Genomic DNA, 25141 nt, shown 5'->3' on the forward strand with positions numbered 1-25141 from the left:
GGAGCAGGCTGCACTGCTGCAACATTTGTTCGTTCAGAAAGCCTCAGTCACAAACAAGCCTGACCTCAATGTAGTCTGAAGAATTTCTCAGTGCATGGGAAACTCGAGTATCAACTGAGTAACTGTTACAGCTCCAAATGTCAGTGGTGTAAACTTGTCAAAGAGGAAAGACTAAATCAAATTATTAAACCAGTCAACAAGCTGAAAATTTACCTTTTCCTCTAGTGCTTCTGGCAATGGCTAAATGAACTACTAAATCAAACACATCATAGCAAATTAGCAAAGTGTGTTACAGCAAAAATGAAGTTTAATGGCACACAGCAATTGCCAAGATTTTTAATCAATTCTTTGCAGCCTGGGTCCTTAAATGTTTAACAATGGAGGCATACTGTAAAGAAGATTAGCTCAGAACACAAAAGGAAATTCCCTGGTGCAGTTAGCAACATGGAAGGGATTTTTTTTCTTCCCCTTCAGGACTGTCTCTACAATGCTACTATATTTTCACACTAATTTCAATTTGAGTTTCAGTACTGCTTAAATTAAATTACTAGAACAAAACATAACTGCAAACACAGACATTTACCCACATCCCCCTACATCTTTGGAGGTATGAAATGGAAGACAGGAAAATTACTCAGAGATAATCAAATTATGAGCTCCCCTTTCACACCAGCACAGGCTCCTGCTTGGGAGAAAAGCAACATATTGTGAGGTTCTTAAAATTGCTACAGCTGTTTGCAGATTTTTTATGCTTTTTTAATGTCTCCATCGAATATGTAATTTGTTTAAGATGTGTTAAGTTTTCTCAGACAAATGTTGACTTTTCCAAACCATTTTGCTACTCCATTAAAATAAAACCATTCTTGAGTGCCAGCTTGGTGCATCCAGAACTGCTTCTGCCTATAAGCCACACTTCTTGTAAGTCCCAAGACTTTCTACCCCAAATACTACCCCAAATTGTGCTTCACAGAATCACAGAATCGCTAAGGTTGGAAAAGACCTATAAGATCATCCAGTCCAATCATCCACCTATCACCAATGGTTCTCGCTAAACCACATCCCTCAACACAACATCCAAACGTTCCTTGAACACCTCCAGGGAAGGGGATTCCACCACCTCCCTGGGCAGCCCATTCCAGTGCCTGACCACCCTTTCAGAGAAGTAGTATTTCCTAATATCCAGCCTGAATCTTCCCTGGCGCAGCTTGAAACCATTCCCTCTAGTCCTATCACCAGTTATACGGGAGAAGAGGCCGACCCCCAGCTCGCTACAGCCTCCCTTCAGGTAGTTATAGACAGCAATAAGGTCTCCCCTGAGCCTCCTCTTCTCCAGGCTGAACAATCCCAGCTCCCTCAGCCGCTCCTCATAAGGCCTGTGCTCCAGACCCCTCACCAGAGATAACCACTGGTTGTTCATTTACATAAGGGTAGCTCCATTAAGGTCAGGATAATATCAGCAGTGTTTGTCACTAATATTGGCATGCCAATGACACTAATAGGCACATGCCTATTCCCATCAGGATCAATTTTGGCAGGTTTATGTTCGTTTTCACACTGATGTGGCTCTGTGCTCTTAACAGGCAAATCAAAGACCTGTGCAGTGACCATGGAGCAGAGATGGGAGATGTGGTCGGGGGCTGCTGCTCCTGTGCCTCTGATCAGTGCAAGCGACAGAGGAACTGCAGGTTCCCCTGCAGCCCAGCTTTGCTCATGCAGTGAGTTGTGCATCTCAGCCAACATCCCAGGCTACGGCACTTCTCCAGACAAGACTGCACAGCTGGGGCATGAATATTGCATTGGGTTCACTGAGGAGTGCTTAAAAACTCTGCGTGTTCCTGCAGGCAGACCAGGGGGAACGAGGCAGCCTGACTTCACCCACAGGAGACAGGAGATGAGGGACCTGCATCTAGTGCAGCAGATCCAACATAGGGGTGAGCCCTGGCATCGTGAACACAGTGTGGAACATGCCAGGCTGTGGAAAAGCCACAAGCTATCTGGCACAGCCTGCAAATCATAGCACCCCCCTGTCAGTGATTTATTTCTCATTGTTTTTCCTGATGGAACCATAAAATGGCAGTGGCGTTTCTCACAGGGATTGCTAATTACTCATTATTTGCTTTATTTGTATTATCTCAGAATCTCTAACCCCTGAGGAGCCGGACTTCGTTATGCAACACTTCCCTGAATACAAACTGAAGTATTACCCCAGTTCCAAGTAGTTGCTAGTCAATGGGATGAGATGCTGCCAAATGCTTCAGCACGTTGGATCAGGGTGAGTTTTGGTATCAGGCGCCCTTCAGTAGCATGACCCTATGCTTTAATCAGCAAATGCATAACTGAAATGCAAAGAGAGTATAAAATAAAAGAGGGGAGATTTAGGTTAGATGTTAAGCAGAAATTGCTTACTCGGAGGAAATTCTTTACTCATAGGAACAGTTTGCCCAGAGAAGCTGTGGATGGCCCATCCTGGGGAGCCAGGTCAGATGGGGCCTTGGGCAGCCTGATCCAGTGTGGGACAGCCAACTCATGGCAGGGGGTTGCAGCTGTTTGGTCTTTAATTTCCCTTTCCACATATACCATTCTGTGATTATTCAGTGATTCTATAAAGCTCAGCATCCTCCAAGAGGTCCCAAAGGAAAGTACCGTGCAGTGCTAGCTCCAGGTCCTCCTTGATGTGGGATCATGAAAAGCCCAGAGAAGAAACCGTCTTGCTTCCTCACTTCCTTCTAGGGACATCAGCCAGGCAGCATGGCTTTAAGGATCCTGGTAAGTTTGCAGCATAAGACATGATTTCTGCATATCTTGCTGGTCAAGGGTCTCAGAGTCTTTTTGTCACAAGATTAACATTTTTAATAGAAAGTGATCATGAGATGCTAGATTGTTTTATCCTTTTTGAACCACAGAGGGGAGTCAGAACTGCCACATTGGACTTCTGGAGGGCAGACTAAGGTCTCTTTCAGACCGTGGTTGAGAGGGTCCCTTGGGAGGCAGTTCTGGAGGGCATGGGAGCCCAGGAAGGCTGGGGATAATTTAAAAAGTTATTTCAAAGGTGCAGGAAATGACCACCCCCAAGTCACGGGAGACGAGCCAGCAGGAAAGTAGGCCTGATTGGCTGAACAGAGACCTTTGGCAGGAACTCAAGAACAAAAGGAAATTTATGGTCTTTGGAAGAGTGTGCAAGAAACTTATGACAATTACAAGTACATAGTGAAGATGTGCAAGGAGAAAATTAGAAAAGTCAAAAAGCGCAGCTAGAACTGAATTTGGCCTCTAAGGTGAAGGACAACAGTAAATATTTTTATAAATACATAAACAGTAAGAGGAGGGCTAGGCAAAATCTCCACCCCTTGTTGGATGCCGAGGGCAACACAGTGACCAAGGATCAGGATAAGGCTGAGGTACTTAATGCCTTATTTGCCTCAGTCTTTAACAGTAAGACTTGTTACTCCCTGAGCACAAAGCCCCTTGCACTGATTGATAGGGATGGGGAGCAGAATAGGTCCTGCATAATCCATGATGGTTTTGGACCTGCTCTGAAATCTGGACTCTCACAAGTCCATGAGGCCAAATGGATTGCACCCTAGAGTGCTGAGGGAGTTGGTGGATGCAGTTGCCAAGCCACTCTCCATCATCCTTTGACAGTCCTGGCTAACTGGGGGTGTCCTGGCAGATTGGAGACTGGCAAATATAACACCCATCTTCAGAAAGGGCCAGAAAGATGATTCTGGTAGCTACAGACCTATCAATCTCACCTTGGTGCCAGGGAAGGTCATGGAACAGACAATCTTGGGAGCCATCACAGATCAATTAAAGATAAACCAGGGGGTTCTGTTTGACAAACCTGATTTCATTCTATGACAAGGTGACCCACTTAGTGGATGAAGGTAAGGCTGTCAGTGGTGTCTACCTGGACTTCAGTAAAGCCTTTGACACTGTCACTGGGTAGACTGGATCAACGCGCCAAGGTAAACTGTATGAGTTTCAATAGAGCCAAATGTCGGGTCTTGCATTTTGGTCACAACAACCCCAGGCAACACAACAGGCTTGGGGAGGAATGGCTGGAAAGCTGCCTGAAGGAAAGGGACTTCAGTGTACTGATGGACAGTCAGCTGAATATGAGCCAGCAACATGCCCAGGTGGCCAAGAAGGCTAATGGCATCCTGGCTTCTATCAGGAACAGTGTGGTGAGCAGGGACTAGGGAAGTCATCCTGCCCCTGTACTCGGCACTGGTGAGGCCTCACCTTGAGTACTGTGTTCATTTTGGGGTACCTCAATACAGAAAGGACATTGAGGTGATGGAGCAGGTCCATGGAAGGGCAACAAGGCTTGTGAACGGCTTGGAGAATATGTCCTATTAGAGAGACTGAAGGAACTGGGGCTGTTTAGTCTGGGAAGAGGCGGCTGAGGGGAGACCTTATTGCTCTCTTCAAGTACCTGAAAGCTGATTGCAGTGAAGGTGGGGTTGGTCTCTTCTCACTGGTGACAGGATGAGAGAAATGGCCTCAAGTTGTGCTAGAAAAGGTTTAGACTGGCTATCAGGAAAAACTTCTTTATCAAAAGGGTGATTAAGCACTGCAAATAGGCTCCCCAGGGAGGTGGTTAAGTCACCATCCCTGAATGCATTCAAAAACTGTTTGGCTGTGGTGCTCAGGGACATGACTTAGCAGAGGGTTGTTAGAGTTAGGGTAGAATGGCTAAGTTGCGGTTGGACTTGATGATCTTTAAGGTCTTTTCCAACCTGAGCAATTTTATGATTCTGTGATTTAATTACAGAAGATTTTTGTTCTGCTCCTAATGTGTCAGATTCTTCTGCATAATGCTGGCCTTAGTTCTCTGCCACTCCCTGGGTGAGTGGTCCCTGGCCAAGACTGTCGCCGCACAGTGACCTTGGAGCCATCAGTGCTCACTGGAATGGCTCCAGTCCAAGACTCCAAGCTCATTTTTACAACCGCATCATTTACCTCAATAGCACACACACATGCAGAAAACCATTTTAGTGTTTTCCACTACATCAAGATGCAGAAGTGGTAAGCAAAGCTTAAATGGTGAAGATGTGGCTCATAAAAACAGCCACAAATCAAGACAAGGCATCTTCAAAGTCAATCTTTAGCTGCTTTCATCTGCCTCATTTTTACCTTGCTGTGGTATGGAGAGAAATGGTCTAAAACAGATTATTCACAGTATAAAGCATCCATATTACAACACGTGCAAACATAATTCAAACTGCAGCACAAGTCCTTTCTATCCTCATCCCCTCTGCAAGCCTGTGACTATCACCTATCACAGGTTTCCTCCTGCTGTGTCCTCCAGTCAATCCTCCCTGCCTCCAACTCCCTCACAACGCATCATGAGCAGTTTTAGTGCAGCAGTAACCTCCTTTTGTGGAGGAGTACGGGAGTGCTTGAAGCACACAGTACTTGTGCACCTAAGCTTAGACAAGCTGGCCTTGTAAATCTCCAATCTATGCAATGCTAGACAGTGGTTTGCCGGGATAAACAAAGTTAAGGGCACATTCCAAATTTTGAAGATGTTTGGCCTTACAAACTTAACCAAGCCAACCACACTGGATGTGCCATGCTTTGATATTGGGGGCAGCCTTCCTACTTAGGTAGGAAGCCTCTCCAGCAGTGGGGTGCGGGCCCCATCATTTCCCTGCTTATTTACCTTACGCTGCCTCTTAGGGAGCAGCACTGAGACATGTTTTCTCCATCTCTGCTCTTCACCGTACAGGAGGCACACACTGACACACAAATTACCAACCAAGGCACATAAAGGGGAGCTGGGAGGAAGAACACTTGATACTGCAAGAAATATTAGAACTGACATCTAGGCAAAGCCCTTCTGACAAGGCCTTGCCGCCCAATCAACCCAAGCCCCAGCAATGGCAGCCTCACCTCTCCCACCCAAGTATTTGTCCCCTTGCCCCAGAGACACCCCAGCCATGAGCCTCTCCAGTCCTCCTGAGTAGACACAACCTAAGAAGCCACACAGGCCCAAAGCAGCTAACAAGCAGAGAACAGAACCGCAATCCAGCTGTATCTCCCCAGATGCATGTATTTTTTTCCACGCCTGCCTCCTCCTGAGATATTTGCACATGCCTCAGGGTGGGCTTTCACAGGTGCCTGTTGCAGCACACAGGCCATCCTTCCTCCCAGCAGAGCAGAAACCTTCCCTTTCTTTTCATACAGCCCACCACTAATGGCTTCTTTTTTATTTAAACAAGCCCTCAGCTACGCATTCTAGCTACGTGCGATGATTCACGAGCAACAGATGTTGGCGCCAGCGCGAGCAGAGCAGCATTATTCGCTGCATAGTTTCAGGTGCCAAAATACTAACGTTTATTAACCATCTCTGCAGAGGCCTTGGGAGCTTAAAGGTAGAACTAACCAAAAGGAGAAAGGTGAAAAAAGCCACTGAAGGTAATATCAGCGAGGCATTCACGAAATACATGTCAAATCTTAACGTCCCCCCTGTGCAGAAAATAAGAGAGGAAGATGGTTTACTCCATTTTTGCTTTATTTGGATTGAAAGATGAGTGTTGGGAGACTCAGGATACTTTTAAATCGATAACAAATGCTTAGGAGCTTCTTATTTATTTTAAGGCAATTCTCAAGGTATAATGAAAGGTTTTAATCTTATTTCAAAGGTGTAATTAAAAAAATCTCAGCTCCTAAGAAGGTCAATATGGCTTGCTAAACAACATTGATTTTTGGAATATTACTGATGCGTGCAGTGATTTTTTTTTTTTTAAAGATAACTTCCATCCCTTCAAGAACTGTGTCAGATATAATTTGATTGGTAAATACCTCCTCTAAATTAAACTGGCACAGTAATTACAGGTGCCTCATCAGAAGTTATTGGAAAATTATTCAAGAAGCTGAAGCAAGTCTGAGGACAACACAGCACATTTCAAAGCAGAAGTTTGTTTGCAGATGCTACCGGAGATGCTGATCCCCAAAAAGTCCCTGAAGTAAAAATGTCATCCAACTGAGCACAGATGAAATTTTACTGCCAGTAAGCACAGGAGATGGATTTGGGCTCTGGTCATTTGTTCTTTGTTTTGTTTTGAATTTTAACTCAACTGGGGCTTCCTTGCCTGCAATTTGGGGTTTTCTCCTCCATGTGAACCAGCCCTGCATCACAGCCAAAAGCAGCCATTTTCCAATGAAAAGGCAACCCTGCCAACACAGGAGCCTGCAAACTGCCTTTTGCTCTTAGACCTTTCATTTTACAGCTCATTCAAATTATTCCATGTAATTAGGCCACAGGAAATGCAGTTGGGGCCATGGCCTCGAGAGGTGGGAGGGTTTAATGCATCACTGCAGCTGCAGAGAGGGGTTTCTGATGCCAGAGAAGCCTTCTCACAGCAGGGACACCTTGTTAGCAGCTGCCATTGAAGACTGAAAAATCAGACTTCCCTTCCATAAGCCCTGATGGAAGTGGACTGGAAATGGGTTTTGGAAGCAGACTGAAAAACAGGTGAATGTGTGGCTGTAACTCCTCAAACAGAGGTATTAACGAGCACTGATTAAGGCTAAAAAGCTCTTCTTCTAGCTAGGTAAAATAACTCAGGTGCCAGTTAGTGTTCCAGCCCAACATAGCCACATTGCTGGCTTTCAGTGATGCTATGCTGACTTTCATTTATATATATATATATTTATCTTCACTATGCAAAAAAAAAAAAAAAAAAAGGTCCCAAGACAACTCCCAACACACCTGCACAACACATCAGGACTTTGTCTTGCAAATCTTCCTGCATTGCCCATGTTTGGTGCAGAGAACAATTCTTTGCCCAAAAAAGATCTCACAGGTGAGAAGGGAGCTCGGGTGCACACGGGTCTCTGTTAGGTTCCCCTGGGATGTCCCCATGATGGAGATACCTGGAGGCAGAGATTTAATTGGGGCTTTCCTACATAGGAGCACCCTACAGTGGAGTTACTCCCAGGCAGGTAGGGGAGTACTTCTCACTCGCCCAGATTTGCTTTAGGAACCTCTGCATGTCCAAAGGCTGCAGGGTATCACACAGAACTCCTGACGGATCCCAGGTCACATCACCAGCAACAGACCCAGCTGCACACCCAGGGAGCAGCATATGATATGGGTTTGCTGCTCCTGCAAGGAACCAGTGACAGCCTTTTCTGGCAAGAGCAAACTGAAATCATCGCTCAAGGCGTGCAGAAGATCAGACTGCAGCAATCACCCCATCAGATTCCAGGGATGGGTGGCTGCCTGCATCCCTCTGCCACAGCCAACCCCTAGGCACGGCCAGGGGTGGAGCACAAGCATCAGCCAAGTGTGGCCTTTCAGAGGCAAAAAGCACTCCCTCTCTGCAGCCTGATGCCAACAAATATTAAAGAGGTGACAGAGGTGCTGCTTTGCTGCAGATGGAAACCCCTAATAGCCAGACACATACTGCGGTTTGTGCGGTGCATCAGCAAAATGAGAAAATCCTAGTCCATGTTGTCTAACTCCTTACCACCCCAGCAGTAAACCTAAAATAATTCATATTCCACTCATACATGCATAAACCTGCAAAATGTAGCTTGTTATTTGGCATTTCAACCTCTTGTACAAGCACCTGTCAATTTGAATTAGGGAATCTCCACAAAGTGCCAGGCAGGCACGTAGGACAAAGATCACCAGTATGCGGTTTTAGCTCATAGAGAAGAAAAAAATACTCTTGCAGTATCTGAGATGCTCCTTTGTGCTTATAAAAGATAAACATTTTAACCAGCCTATCTACCGAGTCACAACAGAAAGGATGGCTGCGGGAGCATGGGTGCATGCATGCATCCACTCCTCGTGCTCATCCCAGGAAATAAAGGTTATTTCACCCCTTATATATCAAACTAGATTCATCCGCGTCAATGGAGAAGAGATGAATTAATTTCTCATTGACTTAAAGATTCAAGGTATAACTTGGGATGTGGCTGCAAGAAGCAGCGCTGCATGAGACGCAAGGTTTAACGTTGCTCTGAGATACTGCTCGAGCACCAACCATCCCTCACTGCTGTGTGCTCAGCAGGAGCCTTCAGCTCCAGCTTCTCCCCAAGGCGGCTAGATGCTGTGAAATGATAGCCCACGTCGCTCTGGCTAACAGGAATTAGAGATGCCTGAGGGAGCAAAGCACTGTGTGATTGGGTCAGAATTGGTGCCTGCAGCATTTGGCCTGCCTGCACGTTGTCCCCTTTCCTAAGGGCTAGTGGGGACTAGTGGGAAGGGAGGAGAAGAGAATAGGAGCAGTACATGAAACCGCTACCTCTGAAAGCAGTACTTCTATAGGGCAGGCATAGTCCTAAGTTTATCTGATAATTACGTCAGTCTTTTATTCTTGCTGTTCATCCATTCATTCATACAGAGAAAAAAGATTTCCATCGCGCAGTTTGCAGCTCTTATTTTTTCTTCTTTTGATAAATGAGTTCAAAGAAAACTTAATCTTTTAAAAGACAGTTAATTCCCTAATTAGACATTCGCCTCCCTCTCTCATCAGTAACACAGAAAACATATCAAGACAAATTACCTGTATGCAGATGCTTGCATCTTTTCTTCCTAAATCCCCTGGACAAATCCAGTTAGCTTCAGCACAAAGTCTGAGAGATAACACCTGAGCCCCCTCCCGACTTGCAGCAGGGAACAGACATGCCTCTATTCTTTGCTAAGTTTCCATCTGCTCCTTTTGATTGTGAAGAGAAGACAGAGAAGTACGTGGTAGAGATGAATGGTAACTTACATCCTTGCAGAAGGCTCCACTGGCAATTTAGGAGGAGAAAAGGAGAAGGAAAGGACCGCACAGCAGCAGCACAGTGAGCAGATGCCCTGGTGAGATGCAAGGATGCAGGCAGCACAGGTACAGGGATGTATGGAGTTGGAGCAAAGAGTTTGGGTGTTTGGGGCTTTCTGGGGTCTGAGTTTTGGTTCACAGTGGGTAGAGGTTCCTATTGTCATTTGTGCAGGTCTGGGAGAATAAATCAGAGATGAGTATCGGCATTTTTGTAAATCACAGACTGAGAAACTCTATACCTGTTTCATTGTGGTGTTATTTCAAGTAAATCTTTCACATGCACAGAAACAAGCACTATGTTTTGACCTTTAACTTGGCACTGGTGAGGCCGCACCTTGAGTGCTTTGTTCAGTGTTGGCCCCCTTGCTGCAAGAAAGACACTGAGGGCCTGGAGTGTGTCCAGAGAAGGGCAGCGGAGCTGTGAGGGGTCTGGAGCACGAGGATGGGGAGCAGCTGAGGGAACTGAAGGTGGTCAGTCTGGAGAAGAGGAGGCTCAGGGGAAATCTAATTGCTCTTCACAATGACCTGAAAGGAAGTTGTGGTGAGTTGGGGCTTGACCTCTGCTCGTAACAATGATAAAAGGAGAGGGGATGGCCTAACGTTGCATCAGGGGAGGTTCAGGTTGGGTATTAGGCTACCCAGGGAGGTGGTGGGGTCACTGTCTCTGAAGGTGTTCATGATGATGTGGTACTTGCAGGTGGTGACTTAGTGGGCATGGCAAGGATGGATGGCTGGTTGGAAGAGATTAATTTAAAGGTCTTTTCTTATCTTAAAAATTCTGAGACTTTGGGAACTTCATGAAAGACAATTGCAACTAGGAGCATGACTCTAATCAAGGAAAGTGAAGAGAGAAGTCTCTGCTCAGCCAAATCCAGGGCTTGGGATTCCTCCAGCAAGGCTGGCATTTGGCCACATGGAGGCTCTTCCTGCACCCCCTAACCCTCTAAGGGTCTGCATCACCCCTGCTTGCTAATAGCACACCCAAAATCTCACACTGTATCAATGCACGTGTCTCACCATGATGATTCTGAGACCAATGGGGAATGGATTCCAGACTGCTGTGGAAACAAACTGCCATCAGCCTGCAAATCCTCCCAGACAAAGCTATTATGTCCCAAGACCCATTTCTACGTAGCACCAAGAGGCTACTGTGCTCCTGTCTATCTCTCCCCACTGCAGAAGCCCAGGCTCAGTCAAAGGACCATGAAATGCAGCTAGACACCAGTGGAAAGAACACGAAGGAGCGTCTGAGCAACATGTTAGTCGACGAGTACTCTCTAATTATTCCAGCAAGAGAGACAAAAAGCACACACCAGCTGACACTTCGCTGGATCTCCACTGTGCTAACTGACTGCAATTAATGAGACAGCGGCACTGAAGCTAGAAAGAACCCAAGCCAGAATGAAACCTCACTGATTAATTAAAAATTAAGAGAGACCCAGAAGAAAATCTTCCCCGCCTCCTTCCAGTCAGCTGCCAGCCTTGGAAAAGCTTGCCAGGGGAGGTGCAGGGCAATTCTGAGAGGAAAGCAAGCCCTGAAATTCAAAGTGATGATTCAAAACTGGCCAGAGAACTTTCAAGTTGTCCATCAACTCCATGCAAATCATAAAATCCAATGGCAGGTGGCCAGTGATGGCCAGAAAATGAATAGCCGATCACGCTGTTAACACGGTAGGAGACAATTTGCATAGATTTATGTTCTGCTAATGCTTGTAAGGTGCTGTAAAACAGAGGGGGCAGAAAACAGTTCTGATCAGCCAAGAGCTGGAGTGGTACCTGTGCTCAGAGAAGGAAGAATATACAGGGGAGAGGCAGCCCACAGCCAGCATAGCTTCCCAGTGTCACTACAATTCTTGTCCTGTGAGAAGTAAACCTTTGGCCAGGAGCTGAGATGAAGAGGAGATGAGCAGGCTCAGCCCAGCTCTGGTCCTTTCCCGAATCAAACCCAGACAGGACCATAAACCAGAAAGGATTGTAACATAAATGGGATTGAACTGCTGCAGAAACGGTCTCCAAGAAAATATCAGGGTTCAATCCAAGGCTCAGCAGACAGTGGTCACCTTTTCTCCATTTTCAAATGGCCCTTGGATCTGATCACTGCATAATATTACTTGCCAGCATAGAGAGCTATAAAAAAGCCAAGAGAAATCCTTTCATTTTTAACAACAGCAGGACAGTAACACTCACTGACTTCACAGCTGTTGTGGAGACTAGCAGTATTTTCAGTGCATTAAAAGACACAAACAATGTGTTAACCACAAAGCATTATTAGTAAAAACACTCAGGCACCAGAAAGCCTTTCCACTTGCTTTATACCAATCTCGTTTAGTTCAAACTTATTATACTCCAAACTGCTTTGTATGTCAGATTCAGACCGGAGTCACAAATATGTATATGTGAATATAAATACATATGCATAAAGGTATATATCTTAAGATCTATAAATTTTCACCAAGTAGACAAAGCTCTCTTCTATTAAAAGACAAGGGCTTGATTTCTAAAAGCAAACACAGTTCAATTTGCACTACTAAAAATACAGTCAGTATTCACCCCACCCAAGTGAGCCCTGACTGCATGCTGAGCATTCCTCTGGCCTGCCCTGGGATGCTCCCATCACAAAGCCAGGTAACCTGTACATGCCTCTGAGGTCAGAAAGGTGTCCAGAAGTGGGAAAAAAGTGAACAATTGCTTCCTTCTCATGCCTCTTTTTCCTCTTTTTTACTGGCACAGAGGCAGCCCCATCCCATATCAAACTCAGCTTTTGCCACGCACAAGAGTCTATGCTGGGGTGGATATGTGCTGTATGCGGTGGCTGGTGTGCACCTCAGGCAAAACTAAAGGGCCACAGAGGGAAGCATCAATACACCCAGCAGGATGCCCTGCAAACCTCTGATGGTGGATGAATGCCAGCCCTGTGGGGCAGCACATCTGAACGCAGCACTTTGCCACCAAAATGACAGCCACACACGTATACCTGGACTAGAAAGAAAACAAAAAGTCCTGATGTTGATACCCATTTTTCCACACATGAGCCAAAATTCCTCCCCTGGACAGTATGACTATGCAGTCAGCTTTCAGCTGGTACCACTTTAGCTCATCCCATCTGTTTTATTAGCAGAATTAGTATCAAGATATTCACAATCTTTAGGGGGACTTTCTGCTATAAACGTAATTTGCCTTCCATGTCACTCATGGGAAATCAAGGACTGAGACAATCAATGAAGTTCACAGGACTTCTCGTGCCTCTGTGATTCTGAAAAAGTCCAGAGAGAACAGAGTTTCTGTGCCAGGATGAACTTAGGTGTTAATTCAGGCAAATACATTATTTTCTTCAACTGTGCTAACCCACACAGTCGGCGATAATAACCTTCATGTTAGATTGCTTTGACCCATCACCACTGCTCAGTATTTGGAGAACGATAGATCCCAGTTCTGGCTTTTTGCCACATCAAATAAAGTGGAAAAGCAATTTATACAGCCTCTTGGAGGAAAATGACAGCGCTCAAAGGAAAGGTGCTCAAGATATAATTTAATTTAGGTGTGATGAGCTTCACACATCTCTCCTGGGTAAGCCAGTCAATGAAGTCTCCATCTCATCCATTAGAAGGGTTAGATTTTTATTTTTTTTAACCCTCCCAGAGCAGGCTAGGAGATAAGGTCATAGATATTAATAAAGGTGGTTAAAATAACGTAACGCCTAAAAAACTGTCAGATACCATCAGCCTGGAGTACATCTCCGGGGAATCTGTACCAGAGCTGGAAGGTGCAGCTGAAGCAGTGGAGCTGGACTCCTTTAGAACCCCCAGGGTCCCATTTCCCTTCTGCTGACTCAGGCAACACACTGGAACAGATTGCCCAGAGAAGCTGTGGATGCCCCATCCCTGGAGGCATTCAAGGCCAGGCTGGATGTGGTCTGGGCGACCACTAACTCCAGAGTTCCCTTACTCCCCATACAATTTTGTGATTTCTGCTTTCTCTTGCTGGCCCCCATAGCAGTAGGGCCTTTCCTCAGAGTGAAGTTCAGCATATACTTGCATCCTCACATTAACCTTCAAGGAGAAAAAAAAAAAAAAAATCAACCCTGAAAAGCCCACTTGTGACTACTGCTCTAGAGGAGGTGTATGTGAAATGTTTACCTCCAGCTAATAAATCTTTCCCTGCAACAAAATGGGTCAAAAGCACAGAAGCAAAATGGCAACTTGACCCTGTCAAGATCCTCCACGGTGGCAGGAGACCATAAAACATGAGGTGCTACCTCTTCCATCACCTCTCTCCTCTGCCCACAGGACTCTGCAGCCTCCCTGTAACTTTAGGGTGTTGAGCCAAAGCTAAGTTCTCATGGGACAGGATGAATAATTAATGGGAAGCGCTTAGTGCAGACATTCAACGCAGCTCTTGCACTGGGCATTAATCAATCAGCTGGCTGACTCTCTAATAGCAACTTTGGCTGGGGTTTTCCCTGTCTGTATAAATACAAGGTTGACAACACTGTGGGCCTGGCTCACTCACTGTGTTTGTACAACCGGAATGAAACAAAAACAAAACACCATACTGTACAGACACTTTTAAGAAGATACAGAGGGGCAGTGAGGCTAGCTAATGTCAGCCAGTGCACAAAGGAAAGAAATGAGAAAGTTCAGAAGGAAAAGAAAAGTGGATGTTATCAGAAAGAGGGGCAGGAAGAGCAGACAAACTTAGGAATTCCTTGTAAGAGTGGGGGGAAAAGCAGTAACACCAGGTACCAGGGACACCTAGGAAAGCAGCCTCCCCTAGCTAAAAACACAACTGTGAGAAAGAGCCTGGGAGAATTAGTAAAACAGATAGGGATTGTAAAGTCTCCACTGCAAACGAATATTTGGGAAGTTTGAACATATGCTACCCAGTGATAAACATCCCTCAGCATGCAGCAAATTAACTGAGGAGCTCGCTGCACCCAGACGCTTAATTAACTATACTGTGAACAACCTACTTTGGGTGGAACGCAAAGGAAAGTAGCCTAAATGTGGTAGTAACCAGCAAAACACCTTGCAATGGGATGGGTCCTTGTCTGTCACAGGTCACTGCTAGGCAGTAGGACCCCCAGGTAGTACAAGTATTGGTGTGCTTTCTGCCCAGGGTGCTGCACTGCCAGAGACTTGGAGGAGAAAAGCTTGCACCTGATTTCAGAAGTGAGAAAGCAAAAAGGGCTTTGGTTGCCCTGCGTGATCAGAGCATGAATGAGGGCTTGGTAAGTCTGCAGGTGGCAGGCCAGTGCCACTTTGGGATGACAGGCAAAGGCATGAAAGCTCCTTCCCCACCCTCTGCTGGCACAAATTGGCTCCTCAGCTCACAAAGCACACAATATCTTCCAGGTCTTCCCACTGTGTCTTCCAGTTGACTATCTAAGATGGCCTTTGCTCTGTTAGCTTGCTGCACTGAGCCCCAGGCCAGGTGCTGAAGGCCAAGCAGTTCCTCAGGTTGGTCCATGCCTCACTGAGAGGTGAAGATAAAGAAATAGGATGTGAAGACCTAGAGCAAGCAAAAATTTGTCACCCCTGTTTGAGTTCTAGGACCATTATCTGAAAAATAAAATGGCAGTGTAGCTCAACTAAATGATTTCTGCATATATAAAATAAAAAAGAATGCTGTTAGTATCCCTGGGCTTCACAAGGCTTGAAGCATCAGCCTGTTCTCCAGCCTACAGGCTGGCACTCGGTGCCCCACAAGCTCTGCTGTCCTTGTGCTCCAGGGAAGTGCTATGTTCTCACAAACACGATTTTCTCCTATTTGGATTCTTAGGCACAACATAAAATTATAAAAAGCTGATTTGCCACGTGTCCAGAGAGACAGCAAGCTCCTGCCTAGAGGTTTACAGCATTCCTCAAAGACTCTGCTAATTTCCCAGGAGACAGCGACTAAACAAATTTGGCCTTTCATCTGCAGCCTCCAGTTAAATCCCCTTCAACATGTTAATTTGGGAAATCAGCTTTTAGTCTTATTTTCCGGGATTTTCCATACCAGACTCAGCTATGCAGTGGAACATAGCCCTACTTCAGAGATACCTGTCCTAATCCAAACACTTGGATTCAAATCTTCCATTTTTCTACAGTGGAGGGGATTCTGATCAGGGAGGTTGTTGGTTTTATTTTTTTGGAGTTGGGTCTTCATCTTGTGAGATGTGTCTTCAGCTTCCTGGCTTTCCTGCACTTAACACTGCAACCTCTTTAAGGTGCACCAGCGATAAAATTCGGGTCAAACCCTTAAGCTCTTGAATGACTTTGCAGCTCATGACAAACTCCTGGAGCAGATCTCTAATTCTGCAAGAATTATAAAGAGAAACCGCACAGGCTAATTAAGCCTCCCCTTCTGAGCAATCCCACTTCTGATTTTTATCAGCCCCCACGCTGGATTCCTTGCTGTGTGTGTTAATGGCCTTCTCGTCAAAGTGCAGTTAATCCTCTAGATGCTAATTCCAAAGCATTATTTCTAAGTTAAATGTACAGACAGTAACAATGAGACGATGCCAGAAATTAAAAAATAAAAATCCAAGGAAAGTCTAGCTGATAAAAGGGGATAGGGAAAAATGTAAGCATCTCCTTGGTTTCAGATCTAGGTAGTGTGAACACTGCTGCAGTGATTTACAGTCTCGTTATATGGATCCAGGACACAGTTACATCCCTGGAGGTTAGCGATACCAACAGCAGAACCATGAAAAATCTTGGCTTCTGTTCTCAGGGCAAAGAACAGATTCAGAAGGTCTCAATAAACTCAAATCAGGCTTCTCTACCAGCCATTAGGAAATATTAAATGGCATATGTCTGCCTTCCCCCACACATCTCTAGGTTTCAGGGGTGGTACGACAAGCTGGCCACTGACTGCGGAGGTTTGCAGGACAACAAAGCCTTTTACCAGGCTCACAGTTACTAGCACCAATTTGGTGTTCACACTGCCTGCAAAGACAGATCCCTTTCCCATTGCTTGTCTCAAAGTAATTTGCATGGGCTTCCCAAGCACCAGCATGGCTTATTTTCCATTCCATGCCCTTCTAATGTTGCTGTTAGGTGGCTGCTCTGTCAATCACACTTTCATTCACAGGGTCCCACTGAGGAAAACCTGCTGCACTGTAAGAGGTTTGGGTAAACCTTCCAAATTCTGAGGATTTCATCAACTTCCGTGCTTCATCTGCTCACTGATCTCATCCTTTCATCTCATCCCATTCACTCTCTAGGAGAATAACACCAGCCTTCAAAACTATCCTGCTCCTGTCTTTTCTGCAGCTGCACGGCTCCCTGTGCTGTTTAATCTGATCCAGTCAGTGATATTGTTCGTGTCTGATGCGTGGTCAAATCATGGCTCTCAGCAGATAAAGGAAGGGTAGCCCAGCTCCCCCTCACACTTCTATCCAGGAGGAGGCCCGCAGAGCAGCACAGAGCAGTCAGCAGAGCCCTCTCCTGAGTTGATTTTGCAGACAATCTGCTTTAATTACACTCACATATGAATTAAATATCACCCTTCCCTCACAAACACATTCTGGATGGTTTGCCAGGCAGTCATGGGATACAGCCAATTAAAGATAGGACTTACATTTGGTTGTAAAGTGGACTGCTTTGCAGTCCTGGAAAACCTCTGCACACAACTTTTTTGCATGCATGACTATTAAGAGTCATGCTTGCATACAGGCACAGATGTAAATCAAGTGCTGGCAAGGTAAGTACTGTATTTAAACATATGCCCATTATGTTTTGTGTTTTATTTTTTAAGTTCAAGTTCTCAATATTCAGTTATTTTTTCATGAGTTCTGAAGTGAGTTTATTCTAAGCATAGTCCAAAACCTGACAAACGTACTTCATATTTCTCAAATATATGCTTGGAGGATCACTGTATAAATCCCCCAGCATTTGGGACACCTGAGGGACAGCTAGAGGCAACAAGGTTTGCTGAGCAGAGATGGTATCTGAAGAGAAGCAAGATACACACTGCAGATCAGAGACTTCATGAATACAGTAGAGGATCATTGCACTGAATGGGAAAAAGCTAGAAAAAAATTGAGGAGCTGGGAAAAACTGAAGTGGAATGAAGCTCGGTGTTGCAAGAAGCAGGTCGTGCATTTGGGGTTTACTGAAACATTTACTTTGTGGGTTGGTAACACAGTGCCGGAAAGCAAGAGTTGGTCAATGCCCAACTGGAACCAGACTTGGTAAGGGGTGCAAAGAAGGATAAGAAAAGCTTCTACACACACATCAATCAGAAAAGTTAAGTCCAAGGAGGCATTTTCCCCCTTAGAGAGCAATACATACAGACTGGTAACAACAGGCAAGGAGAAGGTTGAGGTACTCAGCTCTCATTCTTGATGACATTTGAAAAGTCATGGCAGTCAGGTGAGGTCCCTGGTGACTGGAAAAAAAGTCAGTCAGCATCTAAAGGGGGGCTGTAAGAAGGAAGGGGACAGATTCTTCAGCAAGGTGTCTGCAACAGAACAAGGGGAAATGGTTTCAAGCTAAAAGAGGGGAGATTGAGATTAAACATAAGGAAGGAATTTTTAGGTTGTGGTTTTGTGGGTTTTTTTTTGTTTGTTTAACACAATAAGGTGACGAGGCAGTGGCACAGAAACCCCAGGGAGGTGGTGGTGCCCCATCATTCAAGGTTAGGCTAGACAGTGCTCTGAGCAATGATGGAACTGTAGGTCCCTGTTTGGTGCAGAGAAGTTGGACTAGATGGCATTTAATGGTCCCTTCCAACTGAAATGATTTGATGATCCTGTAATTCTATGAAAAGATTTTGGCAAGAGATTTACACAGTGCGAGTGTCTGAACCATCACCACACCATGCCTGTGCAGGGGGGACATTTACTCTCAAATTGCAGTAGGAAAAATATTTACAGCAGAGCCAGAGATGTAGATTGCTGCTCGAGCAATTGGTGCTGCATTTACCATAGGACAGTGGTATTTTAGGGAAGTGTTGCATAGCTCTTACTGCTGCGAGTCTGCCTGCTGATAAGTTATCTCTCCATGGAAAATTATGCATGCTATTTCTGAGCAAGTGGGGAAAGGAGGGCTATGTGATGGAACACTACAAGAGCCTGGCTATAGGATTAGCTACAAGGTTGGGTTTGCTCACTTGTGAACCTTTCTGGACCAGCTAGCTTGTGCTTCCCAGCCCAGCCTTGAGTAAAGGATGTTATTAAAGCAGAGAGGCACATATGAAGGCCTCTCCAGAGTTTACATAGAAACACAAGATAGCGCATGTAATTTCATTAAGTCCAAACTACTCTTAGCTCTGAGTGTTTTCAGCCCTAATGCTGCAGTGCAAGAAAGAAGCTGCAAACTACTGTTAACAAATCAGCTCAAGAAATGTGGAGGCTTTCATCAAAACTGGTTGGTTTTGCAGACACTGGTCCTTTGAGAGTCTTCCAATTGTGGAGCTTGCTGCTTGCCTTCACGTACAAAGAAGGAACACAAGGATGCTGCTGCATCCTATGTCACCCTCTGCTATCTACCACCAGAATTTCCCAAAATTTCACTTTCCCCTCTGAGCAGCTTGAAATTAGTCAAGAAGAGATTTTTCTCAGAGGAAAGGTGGGTGTTTTGCTTGTAAGCTGGGTATGTTCTCCAAGACTTGTGAGCTAATTCATCCAGGGAATATGTGGAGCTGCTCTGCTTTTCTGCAGCAACACCACTGCCTATGGGGATTTCCTTCCTCGCTTATCTTAATATCACCTCTCAGTTGTCAATTCTTCTCTGTACACACACCCTGCCCCAGATTAACTTCCAGGCAGGTGAATTCCCCAGCCAGATAATTTTGTGGTGAAATCACTGGATTTTGCAGGCTTCTACAGATTCCAGAGAGAGCAACACATACATACAGCCAATCACTCACAGAACAGTCAGGCAGAATTAAGAAAAATCACCATAGAAAAATGAGACCGAATTAGCTGAAATTCACAGTAACAATCTATCACAGGTATATCGCAAGGGACAGAGTTCCACATCTGAAAGGGCTTTTCAATCCACATCTGAAGGGTAGTATATAAATGCTACAGGTTATTTAAGTCGGCCTTTCAAGTAGTATAAATTGGCAAGTCAGCTCCAATATTAATCACGAGACAAATTTCCAGTCAACTTGAGTTCTTTTGGTTGGGTTTCTGAGCCTGCAGGGTCACATTTGTGACCATTTTTCTACAGTCAGGAGGACTAAAGAAAAGAAAATGCTTTTCTGATGAAAGCCGATATTCCCACGAAACTGGAGAATCCCCAGAGCTGGGGAGTTTTGTAACCCCCCCCCAAAACCATAAGACACACAGCAGGATCTCGCACCACTGAAAACCTGCATGGCTGCATCACCATTTACAAGCAAAGCCTCTCACTTTGAACTGCTTCTTCCCCAAAAGCTCTTCTGAAAGATATTGCATCTTTCTCTTTGAATGTTCTCTATTCAATCTTAGGCTTGTGTGGCACACCATGATAACCAAATATATCAACTGTCCTTTCCCTCCCCAGTGGGATGAAACTACTTTATTAACAAGAACACAGTGAATTATTTACAAGAAGTAACAAACCAAATTCATTCTCAGAGCTGTATTCAAACATACAGAAAAGGAATCCTTTGAGCTCTGTGAGGATTGGTATGAATCATCCTTCTTTCCAGTCATTTAATTACTCCAGGATTAGGAGTGCATAAGCTATGGTCTGCACTTCTATTAATGAAAACAGCCATTATTATTCCTTAACGTGGAGCACCTGGAGGCCTTCTGCAGCTGAGCCCCTCTTGCCTGGCTTAAGAAAAACACTCCCTTCAACACCTTTGGTCACGACAGATTCAACTTCTTGTGATCACAGTCTAATCATAAAGCAAATTTGAAATACTACACATATAAGGAAAAAAAATTAATAATAAGACAAGGCAAGTCCTGCAGGAAACCAGCCTTGGGCACATTTCAGAGATAAGGGGTGAACATGGCTTGCTGTGAAGCAGCACTTCAAGGTTACTCCCAATTGGATTACAAAGGATTAAGAGAACAAATGGGTTGAGCCAAGTCAAACACACAGATGTGCCCACAGCACTCATCATCTCTGGAGCACACTGGCTAGGTAAGACTATCTGAAAAGAGAGGAAGCACCTCCATCCAAAGAATTGCTACATGCACCAGATCTGCACTGCAACCAACTGCAGAAAGCACCCAAAAAGTTCACACAGACTTTCTTTGGGTTAGGAGATGCACCAGATATGGGCAAGAAGGCTGCACACGAAGACTCAAGGCAGCCTTAGAGGTGTTACACAGAAGTATCAGGACATCTATCTCCAAGCACTTGCCTAAAGAAAGGCTTAACGCATGCCCTTTCCCTCTCCATCAACACGAAAACATGCTTTTGCAGACTGCCCTCCCTAACCATAGTACCCAAATTCCACCTAGGCTTTACAGCACATAAAAGCAACTTTTTTCCATATGGGAAGTCAGTACTACATCAAAGAGAGCTCTTCTAGTACCAGTCATTGCTCACCTTTCCTGTCTCCACAGCTCTTCGCACAATAGGACTTGCATCCATCTGGTTGACCTGCAGAAGACGTGAAGCCTGTATGGGAAACCATCTTATATGAGCTCCTGAACTCACTCGAGGTCCACAGAAATTATGGAGGCAAGCTTGTGGGTCCCTCATTTAACTGCTCTGGTTAATTATCTCCTCCCCTAACACAGCTGTCACCAACGTGATCATCAAAAGTGCCTCCTCTTTCCAGGTGGTTCATTACACACAGCTGCCTTAGGATCTGCACAATGATGGTGCAAGGCTAGGAATGCTTCTTGGCTTCTCCTTCCACCCTGCACACAAAGGGCAAAACCGTGGCAGATTCCCTTCAGGTTAACCAGGGGATGGATTTCTGCTTGGAAAAGCCTTTTTGAGTTATACAGCCCCTGATGAGGCAATTTGTGCAGCACTCTAGATAGGTAACTGATTACCCAGAGACACTGCTCAGACATGTGGGCTTTTCCTTTTTAAAATCAAGGGAACTGCAGTGAAGGGTAAACAGATCAGAACTGTGGAGAGAAACAGAAAACAGTGCCTGTTGACCCTTTCTGAGCTGCATGGATGACAGCCAGGAGCTAAGAGATCCCCAGGTCACCTGTGAGAAAAGCACAGACAGGAACCAAAAAAAAAGTTATTTGAGTCCAAGTGGAATTAGATGTAAACGACAGGCACTCCAATCTGCAAAACATCCCTTAAGAAGGGACACCAGTGGCTAACTCCTCTATTTTCAATTTGACATCCAAACTTCCAAGGGACAACATGTCCAGTAAAACACAACCCTGAGCTTACAGCGACTGAGAGGCAGCAGCCACAGAAGCCCACAGCATCCATTTTTCAGCTCTGGACATTACTGTGAGACTACGAGCAGCAGCAGGGGAGGTATAAGGAGATGGCATTATGCTTGTTTGCAGAACTTTTATTGCTAATTGACATTTTTGCAGAGCTCCCCAGGCGGCCGCGGGCAGCGCTGGTTGGCCGGGCCATGGAAAGCAGCCCAGCACCACATCCTGCACAGTGCCCAAGTGGGGACTGTATTTCTGACACGGACTCTGGAAAAGAAGTCAGGGATATAAACTTGCCTAAATGCGGTAAATCTGAGCAGAAGCACTTGTAGCCAGTCTTTGTTCAAACAATACGATTGTCTTACAAATTGCATACTACCCTTAATTTCCACATTGATTGTGAGATGAGCTAAACCCCTCAGGGGCCATCAAAGCAGCACACTGAAGAAATACCAACGTGTACAAAGGAAAGCTTTCCTTTCAACCAGCAAGAACAGCTCTGGCTGCTTGCGAAGGGCTTTTTTAGTTGTGTTTTTTTTTTCCCTCTGCGTTTAGCTCATCCATCTATGGAAGTAACAAGGTGTGAAGACAAACTTTGCCATCACAGAGGAATATTGCTAATGATTTCCCTTTCAACTGCTTGCTCAGCTTTACCTTTGCTAGAACGGATTACCCGGTGCTGACAAAAGGTGTCATCTCTGTTCAGATTAATTGTGCTCACATTAATTACAAGTGCAGACCAAAGCTGACTGTGTGTGACATTATTTCAGTGCATTAACACAAGCTGCAAATAGTTTGCTCTAATGGGACAGCACAAGGTTCTTCCAGTCAGATACAGAATGGCCGACCCTGTTGCTCACAACAAAATAAACCTTTTAGGGTGTCTCAAACCGTGATGGTGTGGTTTTCAAGCCTCTTCTCTCTCATTACTTCTTCTCCCTTTATGTCTGCTTTTCTCCCCTTCCATCACGGTACATCATCATGGCATCTTGCCCCGAGCTTTATTAGGTGGCTCGTGGCAGCACATTTCCCAGCTAAGAGCCCTGCAGGAGCACTGCTCTTCTCTGCTGAAATTGCATCCCCTAAAATACGCTGCTTTCAGGATTATATTTCCCCACAGCGAATGCCTCAGACTCTATAAAACACAGTAGCACCGCCAGCTTCAGCTGAACCCAGAAGCATTTGTGGGCTGAGGATGTGATCCAGCCCCAGTGGCACTGGTGAAGGCATTACTGATGCTAGGAGACGACCAACTGGTCCAGCTCCTGGAGTGAACTGGGGTATGTTGGGCTGGCTGCAGCCTTTGGATGATGTGCATAAGCTTTATGGAAGATGAGCTGCAACAAAACGAAAAGCAGGTGATCACAGTTTGGTCTCATAGGTTTCCTAATGGAGTAGGGCTAGCTCTAACTGTGCATCAGTACATGTTCACTTGGTCCAGCACCTCCTTAATTAGCTATGTAAAAACATGACAAGCAGCAAAAAGAAATCTCAGAGAACCTGTTCCTTAAGCATTTTGCTCTATTAGTAACCCAACCATCACTGCAACTATACTATATGAATCCCCACAGAGAGGGTGCTGAGCCAGAGCCTTGCAGACACACTCCTCTTCCCAGTCAGCATCAGCCAGCAGATCAGAGGAGCTGAAAGAGCACTTCTCCTTTCCCATCTGCAGCTGCACCCTGTTTTGAGAGGCACAGCAGTACTGAGGCTGGCCAAAGCTCTGTAGAGGCTGAAGAGCAGTCCTGAGCATAAAAGCAATGCTCACAAGGGAGTTACAGGACTTTGTGCATTACAGGTGAGCTTAAGGCTGGGGTAGGACAGGGCCGACAGCTGACTTCAGGGCAAGCAGAACATCTTGCCAAAGGAGAGCTGGTAAAATTAAGTAATTTCTCATACAGACATAGGGCAAGATGTGAGAATTGGACCAAAGAACTTGGCATTTTCCCATCTTTCCCTATTTTCATGATGCATTAGCTCACGGTGCCAGAAGCACAGCCAGTGTCTGCCCAGCACTCTGCAGGGCTGTGCCTCTGCCTGCATGGGGACCAGAGCAGGACATGCAGCACAGTGCAGCTGCTCTGCACAGCCACCGACTGCTGAGGAGGTGACTCTCCAGTTGTGAACAAACCCACCTGCAGGCACAGCTCATCTTGTGCTGGGAGCAGCACTGGAGCTAGTTCCCAAGCCAAGCCTGCTGTCCTTACACGTCCATAGCCGTATAGCCCTGTTGCAAAGGGTTTTGTCAATACACCCGTGAGAAGCAGGGAGGTTAAATCAGTTCAGTTCATGCATATTTAAGCACCATGACCTGCATTATCAAACTCAGGCTCAAAATATTTGTAATGGCTCAATTAGCCTCAGGCACATTATCTCACTGGTATCAGCAACTGTATGTATTTATTTACAAATGGCACAGGGGGGAATTAAATGTTGCTGTTGCTGTTGTCAGGGAAACAATCTACTTCTAAATTTTTAATTTTTTAATTTAAAATGTTGTATTCTAAGCAGGAATGGTCATTAAAATTGCATGAGGAAAAGGGGAAAAAAAAAAAACAACTGGTGTATCTACCTATGATGGAATTGATGTACACTGTAATTACAGCAGGTTACAGAAAAAAAATGTATCTTTCATGTGAGACCACGGTTATGAATGTTTCTGCACATTACTTGTGATTACTGTTGCTTAAGAATGAGAAATTATTTATTCTCCGTGTGCAAATCCTCAGCAAAAATTGCAGGTTGGAATACATAATTTACTTTGTGCACTGCAATTTTTATGTAAATACTAGGATCATCACCATAAAAGCGGGCACTCAGTAAAGATAGATTTATAATGACATAAATGGTAACTTGCTTAGTAGAATTTAATAACTAATATCCTAATTTAGTATTTTCACAGAATTGGTGTTACTGGGCACGCGCCTTGCTTGAGCAAATATGGCCTAAAGCCGCTGCAATGGGGACAGCCTGTCAGTCTGTCTGGAGGACTGCTGCAGCATCTTGCCAGGACAGTTCTGTAGAAGTAAAACCAGGTGATGGTAAGAGGGAAGCAGCGTATTTTGAATAACACAGA

At 45.2% G+C, this 25141-nt stretch overlaps 1 long non-coding RNA gene across 1 annotated transcript in view; it reads right to left on the reverse strand.

Moving 5' to 3' along the window:
• The window catches only part of LOC149918831 (uncharacterized), a 68805-nt gene extending 47368 nt beyond the window's left edge, over positions 1 to 21437 (reverse strand). Inside the window, exon 1 of the long non-coding RNA XR_016463838.1 lies at positions 21260 to 21437. This is a non-coding gene — a long non-coding RNA (uncharacterized LOC149918831). The remainder of the gene's footprint in view (positions 1 to 21259) is intronic.
• Between the last annotated feature and the right edge of the window lie 3704 nt (positions 21438 to 25141).

Source organism: Phasianus colchicus, chromosome 2, assembly GCF_987193195.1.
Source record: "Phasianus colchicus chromosome 2, bPhaCol1.hap1.1, whole genome shotgun sequence".
Taxonomy (NCBI): Eukaryota; Metazoa; Chordata; class Aves; order Galliformes; family Phasianidae; genus Phasianus; species Phasianus colchicus.